Here is an 8,706-nt window from a genome sequence, read left to right on the forward strand (position 1 = left end):
CACGGGGATGGCTGCAAGAACAAAGCATGCCTGCAGCAGGAAGATTACAACAATCAACCACACCCCTCCCTTATTTTCACTCCCCTTCCCTTATTTTTTGTATAAAAGGAGCCTGTAATCTGACTAGAGCAGGATGGTTCTCCAGGACATTAGTCTGCCATCCTCTAGGTCTGCCGGCTTTCCGAATAAAGTTGCTATTCCTTGCCCCAACACCTCATCTCCCTATTTATTGGCCTGTCGTGCAGCGAGCAGAACAAGTTTGGACTTGGCAACAGGAGGAGACAGAGAAGGACAATCAGGAGACTGCAGTGTCATGGAAGCCCAAGGACAGGGACAGTGGGATTCACTAAGGTCTCGAGGAATGTGAAGACGGCAGGTGGGCCTCAAAGGATGAGTAGGAGTTTTGGAAAATGGAGCATCATGAGGAACCCATCTGTGAGGTTCAGTTGCCCACTGAGCCTTTCTGAGTGGATCTGGAAGGTAAATATTCATGGAGAGGATCATAGTTTTATGTGGAAACAAAGCTGTCATTGGAGAGCCTGCATTAGGAAGTAATATGAGGAAATGTGGGTGCCAGCCCCTTCCTCCTCTGGGCTGGTAGAAGGGCTTCCTATCGCTCCACCTCAGGCTTTTCTCCACCCACCTGACCATTCATGGAGCTTTCTTTTCCTTGCTGCCTTAGACTAAGTGACAAACATTCCTTTCTCTTCATATCTGCATCTTAGAGAACAACCAGCTTAACCTATGCTCTGCTTTAGACAATCTATATACACCTACTCCTTCACGTTAGTGGATTTTGTTGCCACACGGTTTTTCCCTCCTTGAATTTTCAATTTCTCTGAAGGAAGACACAGCCAAAATAAATAACACTCCAAGGATTTTTGCTTTTTGTCATTATTTCTTTCCTAAGCAGTTATTTTACACAATTACAGGATGTTAGCACTAGAAAGGCTTCCATGATCATTTAGTTTAACTAATTCACTTTACATTAAAAATAAAAAATGAGGCCTAAATTAGGGGAAGGGACTTACCAAGGCCTCATAATTCTAACCACTTGGGATAGGTTTTTTTTTTTAACTTAAAAAATTTTTTTTTTACTGAGAAATATAATTGTATGCTGAAATACAACTAAAAGGTAAGTATAATAATCATTGAACAGATACATAATCACTAGAGGAAAAATAGAAAATGCCAGGTCTTTCCAAAATACACTCCCATCGATAGCTCTTTTTTGAGGTAACTACCAGTCTGAGTTTTTTTTTAATTGAGGTAAAATATACATAACATAAAGTTAACAATTTTTATCATTTTTAAGCATTCAATTCGGTGTCATTAAGTATATTTACATTGTTGTACAATCATCACCACTACCCATTTCCAGAGCTTTCTCATCACCCCAAACTGAAATTTTGTACCCATTAAACAGTAACTCTTGAGACAATCTTGACTGAGAATTTCCCAGTGCTCACTTTGGCAATGCATATACTAAAATTGGAACAATACAGAGAAGATTAGCATGGCCCCACGCAAGGATGGCACACAAATTCTTGAAGCATATATTTCAAACTATTATATATAAAATAGGTGAATAATAAGGTCCTACAGTATAGCACAAGGAACCATATTCAACATCTTGTAAGAGTCTAGAATGAAAAGTATGTGTGTGTATATATATATATATATATATATATACACACACACACACACACACACACATGACTGAATCTCTGTGCTGTACACCAGAAACTAACACAACACTGTAAATCAACTATAGTTCAATTAAAAAAAAAAGAATTACCCAGACTTTCTGAGGCTCTAGTTTTTCAAAGATAAAAAGTTTTTCAAAGTAACATAGTGATGTACACATATCAGTTGAAGGGAGAAAGGTGGGAGTAGAAAATTTAAAGTTCCCTGAGGCTGCTTTATTTACTTTTATTTTATTTTAGTTTTTTTTGGGGGGGAGTAATTAGGTTTTTATTTATTTATAATGGAGGTACTGGGGATTGAACCCAGGACCTCATGAATGCTAAGCATGCACTCTACCACTGAGCTATACTCTCCCCGAGGCTGTTTTAATAGTTAAAGGATTTTGAATATCAATTATAGCCTTGATAGAGAACTGACGCTGAAACTGATACCGTTTCTATGTTGGGGGTAAAAAAAAAGGAACAGAATCTGAATGCCTAGCACTGGGAAGTGCCAATAAAGTCCCTTTCCAGGAACTCTCTAGAATCAGAACATGCACTGCACAGTTAATTAACCCTCTACCAGCTTTCTCTGTGGGCCCAGTGTTGGAGCCACAATCCTTTAGTAACTGACTCCACACAAGCTACAGCAGAATATGCTCTACAATTTAAAAGCAGAACTGTTAGCCCCAGAGTCTCAACTTTTATCACTCTGAGTGAAGCAACAGAGTGTTCACAACTCCCCCATCGGAGCAGCTTTTCATCACAGATAATAGTGGCTATTTTTCTCTTGCCAAGCACATAAATAATGAAAAATTTTCTCCTACTTACAGAATCTAGGACCAGAGAAAGGCCCAGACAGGAAAGAGGTTAGTGAGAATTCCAGGATGTGCAAGAGAAAAGATCACTCAACTGGGAACTGGTGATACAGGTAGAAGAGGGAGTGGGTGGAGGCAGGTGGAGACTGGCAGCAAATACCCTCTCCTCCTCTCACACTCTTTTCCCCCAGAACATGTGCTTTTGGGGAAAACCTAGTTAGTGAATACCAAGGGCAGCCTGTAACCTGAAAATGAGAATATACAAGTACACAGTCATATTCTTATAATACTATTTGTCTTAGACGTAACTACAGGTAGTTCCGATGAATACAAAGAATCAAAATACCAATCATGTCATTAACATGACAACTCCATTGTGAAACACTTTCCCTCTGCATTAATTAAACCAAGGCTACAAACTTCATCTCTCCTAGGCATAGCTGATCACAGACGACAAAAAAGGAATGCAGTAAATGGATATACTTTACCAGACCCTCAGCACTCCATAAGAAAGCTCAGGATAAATCCTTGCAGGACAGACATCTCATCCCTATTTTTTTTTTTTTTCCTGAGCATAATAATTTGAAATCCTTGTCAACCATTTAAAATATACATGAATAATTTCTTCTAAAACATTCAGAAATCTTTTACTTTTCTTTTTTCACCTTGAACTCATGTTTCTATTTTACTCCATCACTAAATTGCATGCAATACAATATCATTTTATGCTTAAAGCTCTTTACTAAACACTCATCTTAATTCTGTCACAAATATGTGTATATATTAAAATTTTACATTTTGCTATGTAAGCCTTTATTAAATTGTTTTTATTCTAGATTGGGGGGAAAAAAAGGGACTACAAACTTAAAAAGTGGAAGGCCTAAGGCCATTCAAAGACACACCCATTCTGGCTTGAGATACTGTGTCCATCAGTCATGCTATTCTGAGAAACAAAGCATTCTCTTCTCAGATACCCGGGGTCTCAACAGTCTCTAGACTGAAGTAATTTGACTGCATTTGAATGCCTGGAGAAAATGGAAATTCTGTTATATTTTAAAAGGAGTTTCAATTCTTCTGTTTACCTGAAGAAAAGGCCTAGAGTTACCACCTTCTTCATTAGCACTGTTAAATCTCAAAATATTTTTTTGGAAATAAAAAATTCTCTCTACCATTCTCCAGAACCCTCAGTGTCAACCTTACTACCATTACTGAGTCACCATTTCTCCTGTACTGCTAATGTTCCAGCAAACGACAAGTCCCACTGCCTCTGCTTCTTAAAAGATTCTTGCGTCTGTGCTCCTGTTTGTTCCTACGGCCAATAACCCTTTCATTCATCAGACCCATTATAATAACTTCCTGTTTCTTATCTCTTTATTTTTCAGGATTTATCAGTCTCCATTACTAGAGTTTTCTTTCTTTGGGAAAAATAGCCAACCCAAACCCATAATTATATTTTCTTTAAGTCTTTCCATGGAAAGAATTTGTTCTTAAGCATCTTCTCTTACCTCCTCATCTTCCATCATTATCATCATCATCATTATTATCACCTTTCATGTTTTCTATTATCACCTAACATGCTTTCTTCTTTATATGACTCAGACTGTGGCCACTTAGGCTGCCAGAATCCATTTGGAAATACACTTTTTAAATTTGAAGAACTATGGACCCAAGCCCCTTTCTGAGGAGTAAAAGTGGACAACAAAAATCTGGAGAGCAACAGAGGTGCTGGAAGGCATCTACATCGCTAGAATAGGATGTTTTTTTGCAGGCAAAATTATCACCACTTAGCTAACTCAAGATCTAATGGAAAGAGATAGATTTAGTGATATTTAAGAAGATCTCTGTGTCAGAATAAGGTCAGCATGTTTTTAAATTTGGGTTCAAATGATCTACTCTTTCTAATTCATTTTTGCAGTCACGACCTTGACATTGTGGAGCGGTCCTTGCTTACTACTGCCAACAGTGTGACGGCACAAGGCATCCATGACACTACAACGTGATGCAGCAAGAACAACAATGAAGCCACCGTCCACGTGTGTGATGGTCAGGCTTTCAGTGCTCTGGGGCCAGGTCTTTATTTTCCTACAAGCTGTGAGTTTTTGGCAGATAATTTTTATTTCAGGAGGCAGCCAAGTACTAAATGTTGAATTCCATTCTAGACCATGCTTCTCTCTTAACAATCAGAGCATCATTTTCAAATACATAGATAATCACTTTGTTTAAAAACAGAAAGCTGCTCCTGCCATATCCCCTTCGAGTAAAGCCTCAAGATCTTGAACTAGATACAGGGCCCTGATGGCTTGACCGTCTCTACATTCATTGTCTCCTTCCCTCCACTCAGCCCCCCTGGTTTTTTCTGTTCCTCCAACAGGGCAGACCTCAGTGCTCTTGCACACGGCTACTCTTCTTGTCTAACTCTTTTTTTCCTTTTTTTAATTGAAGTATAGTCAGTTTACAATGTTGTGTCAATTTCTGGTGTACAGTATAATAGTTCATATATACATATATTCATTTTCAATATTCTTTTTCATTATAGGTTACTACAAGATATTGAATAGAGTTCCCTGTGCTATACAGTAGAGACTTGTTGTTTGTCTATTTTATATATAGTAGTTAGTATCTGCAAATCACAAACTCCCAATTTATCCCTTCCCACCCGCTTCCTCCTCTGGTAACCATAAGTTTGTTTTCTATGTCTGTGAGTTTGAATCTATTTTGTAAATAAGTTTATTTGTCTTTTTTTTTTTTTTTAGATTCCACTTACAAGTGATACCATATGATATTTTTCTTCCTCTTTCTGGCTTACTTCACTTAGACTGACAATCTCCAAGTCCATCCATGTAGCTGCAAATGCAGTTTTAAAAATTCTTTTTTATGGCTGAGCAGTATTTGATTGTATAAATATACCACATCTCTCATGTCTAACTCTTGACCTGGCCAGCGTCTACTCAAACTCCAGGTCTCAGCTAAAATATTACTTTTTCAAAGGGGCTTTCTCTGACCCCTCCTTCCCTGATTTGAACTAAGGCACTGTACTTATATGGTCTCATTGTGGCTTGTACTCTTCCTTCAAATTCCTTCACACAAATGGTAACTGTAGAGTCTACAGTATGAGTCCTAGAGCAACATCTGTCTCCCTGCATCAGTCAGAGTTGATCAGAGAAATAGAAGCACCCTGAGTAGTATCAAAAGCAAGATGCATTATAGGGATTAGCCTTTATGCAATTGTGATTGCTCGTGAAGTCTGTTGCCTGGCCTCTGGTGATGGGTCTGAAGTCTCCACATGTCAGCAGGATTAGCAGCAGGAAGAAATTCCAGGCATGAAATGGGAAGACAGAAGACAAACAGTAACCCCCGAGGACAACCAGAACCCATGTTCATCTCATGCTACCTCTGTCCGAGTCTGTTCATGCTGCTATAGCAAAATACCACAGGCTGAGTGGCTTATAAACAATAAAGTTTATTTCTCACAGTTCTGGACTTTGGGAAATCCAAGGTCAAGGTGCCAGCAGACTGGTGAGAGCCCACTTCCTGGTTCATAAATGCCACCTTCTCCCTGTGACCTCACCTGGTGGAAGGCTAGGGACACACTCTGGGGTCTCTTTTATACTCATCATCTCTCAAAGGCTTCAATGCCAGAAACCACCAAGTTGGGGATTAGATTTCAATGTATGAACCTGGAAGGGACACAGTCATTCAGTCTATGGTGACCTCCAACCTTGATGACATGCGAAACATTCAGAAGAAGTTGTTGCCCTTCACCATGGAAATACACATGTATCTGGCCGGAGACTCAAAAAAAAGCTGAAAGAGTAGATGGAGCCGAGTTGCAGGCTGGCTGCTGCCCGATGCCTACAGGTGAGCCAGCAGATGGGTGACAGTGGGCATGAGGACATCAGTGCCGCGTGCCTTATGCTAACTTCCACCCCCCCCCACACACACTTTCACCACGATGTTTCTTGTGGCCAACGCTAAACTGGAACTATACACAAAAGGGGATTCTGAGAAACATGGTTCTAGCTTAGCTAAGCTGACACAGCACAAAACCACCCATTCTCTTACTAGCCTATACGTCCCATAGTGGCAGGGGACAGATTCACTTTGTGTCCAGCACCTAGTATAGTTTAAACACACAGTAAGTCCTGAATGAATTATAATTTAAAGGCTGCATTTTTTAAAATGAACAAATTCTACTTTTGTCAATGAACAAAGTGAATATGCTCATTTAAAAAAAGCATCCTTTGAATTCCAACTTCAGAATTTAATTGTAAATTATAATTGTAAAATTGACAAACTTTGAATATGATGTGATTTTAGCAGTGCATTTAATAATTTTAGCCAACATTGGTAGCCTAATAATTGATGTAAACAAATTTGAAACTACCTTAAGTTATTTTTGGATATAAATATAGGAAAGTAAAATTGATTAATTTTAAAGTGTCACTGCTGGCAAGAGGTGGCTATTCCTTTTCTTAATTATGACGTTTACTTTTTTTAAATTTAAACTTAAATTAATTAATTAATTTTTTATTGAGTTATAGTCAGATTACAATGTTGTGTCAATTTCCAGTGTAGAGCACAATTTTTCAGTTATACATGAACATAAATATATTCATTGTCACATTTTTTTTTCGCTGTGAGCTACCACAAGATCTTGTATATATTTCCCTGTGCTATACAGTATAATCTTGTTTATCTATTCTACATATGCCTGTCAGTATTTACAAATTTCAAACTCTGAGTCTATCCTTCCCCACAACCCCGGCAACCACAAGTTTGTATTCTATGTCTATGAGTCTGTTTCTGTTTTGTATTTATGTTCTTTTTTTTTTAGATTCCACATATGAGCGATCTCATGTGGTATTTTTCTTTCTCCTTCTGGCATGACATGTTTACTTCTAAGAAATCAGAAATGACAATTCCCTAGAACATCCTCAAAGATGTAACTGAATGCAAAGAATGAGATTATCTTTAGTCAACTGTTAAAACACCGTTTAGAACTAGCCTAAATGTTGAAAATTAGGAACCTCTGGTGAGAAAGAGGATCAGAGAAACAGAGTGTCTACTAGTCACAGAATTCCTGGGACCTTCCAAGGAGCTGGGGTGTGGAAGGCAGATTGCCTCTCTCTATCTGACTATCAAAATCTCCAAGGATCTGGAAGTCCCCACCAGAGCTGGCTTTCAGCACACTTATCTTTGGCCTTGAAAAGTCAATGTTTATCAGCTCTTGGGTAACAATCATTGCTTAATTGTGCTTTGGTTTGTAGGGCATGTTGAAGCCTGTGAGTGTGCAATTTCCCATGGAGGTAAACTGAAAATACCTACTAAGCAGTGTGTTTGTTTCAGCAACATTTAGTTTCTAAGTTTAGAAAACTTCCCTAATTTTCAATGATGTGCCAGTGAGGAGGAAGGCTGGGATTTATCCAGTCTTCGGCACTTCAAATACTTCATATGTCCATTCAGGCAGGGAAAGATACTTTGGGAAAAGCAACCTAATAATGAACATCGAGTTGTTACATCAGCATTACGCAAGTTTTAAACAGAGAAAGACCCTGGAACATCATCAGCTTCCAAACTGCTATTTATTTAATCATTCATTCATTCCAAAAAAAATTTTTTAAAGTGTCTACTATGCTCAAGGGCAGGTTAGGCCTAGAACTACAGCAGTGAGTTAAACATAAAATCCCCTGCCTTATGGAACTTAAACCCTGGTGAGCGACCCAGTCAGCAAACAGTTTCATTGATAACTATATAACTATAATACGACGTACAGTGAGAGGGCTCACAAAGGGTTCTAATCTAGGCTGCAGTTCAGAGAAGTTCTCCTTGAAGAAATGATAGTTTATTCACTTCTCAGAGACTTAATAAACCAGAGTGGCAACATTAAATGGAAATGCTTAAATGAAAGAGTTAGGCACTACTTTTAACTACATATGTACCTACATACACACACACCCATAAAATAGCCAACTTGCTAAATAAAGTACAAGCCAATTGAATGCAAAATTTGTTAATAGTAATAAAGTAGTACTTATTCCAGAAATACAGTCATGATCAGTAGCAGAAATCTATGTCCTGTCAGTGTTCATCATATGTTTTACATGATAGTTTCACTGGCTATAGAAAAAGCATTCTATGAAAATAAAAATGCTTAGTAAAGTAGGGGAAAAAAGGAAATTCCTTAACCTAACGAGAGAAGGATA

General features: G+C 38.3%; 1 pseudogene; it reads left to right on the forward strand.

Moving 5' to 3' along the window:
• Positions 1–1,465: 1,465 nt before the first annotated feature.
• On the forward strand, positions 1,466–1,562 carry LOC123613218 (U6 spliceosomal RNA; annotated as a pseudogene).
• Positions 1,563–8,706: the final 7,144 nt, after the last annotated feature.

The sequence above is a fragment of the Camelus bactrianus genome, chromosome 5 (assembly GCF_048773025.1).
Source record: "Camelus bactrianus isolate YW-2024 breed Bactrian camel chromosome 5, ASM4877302v1, whole genome shotgun sequence".
Taxonomy (NCBI): domain Eukaryota; kingdom Metazoa; phylum Chordata; class Mammalia; order Artiodactyla; family Camelidae; genus Camelus; species Camelus bactrianus.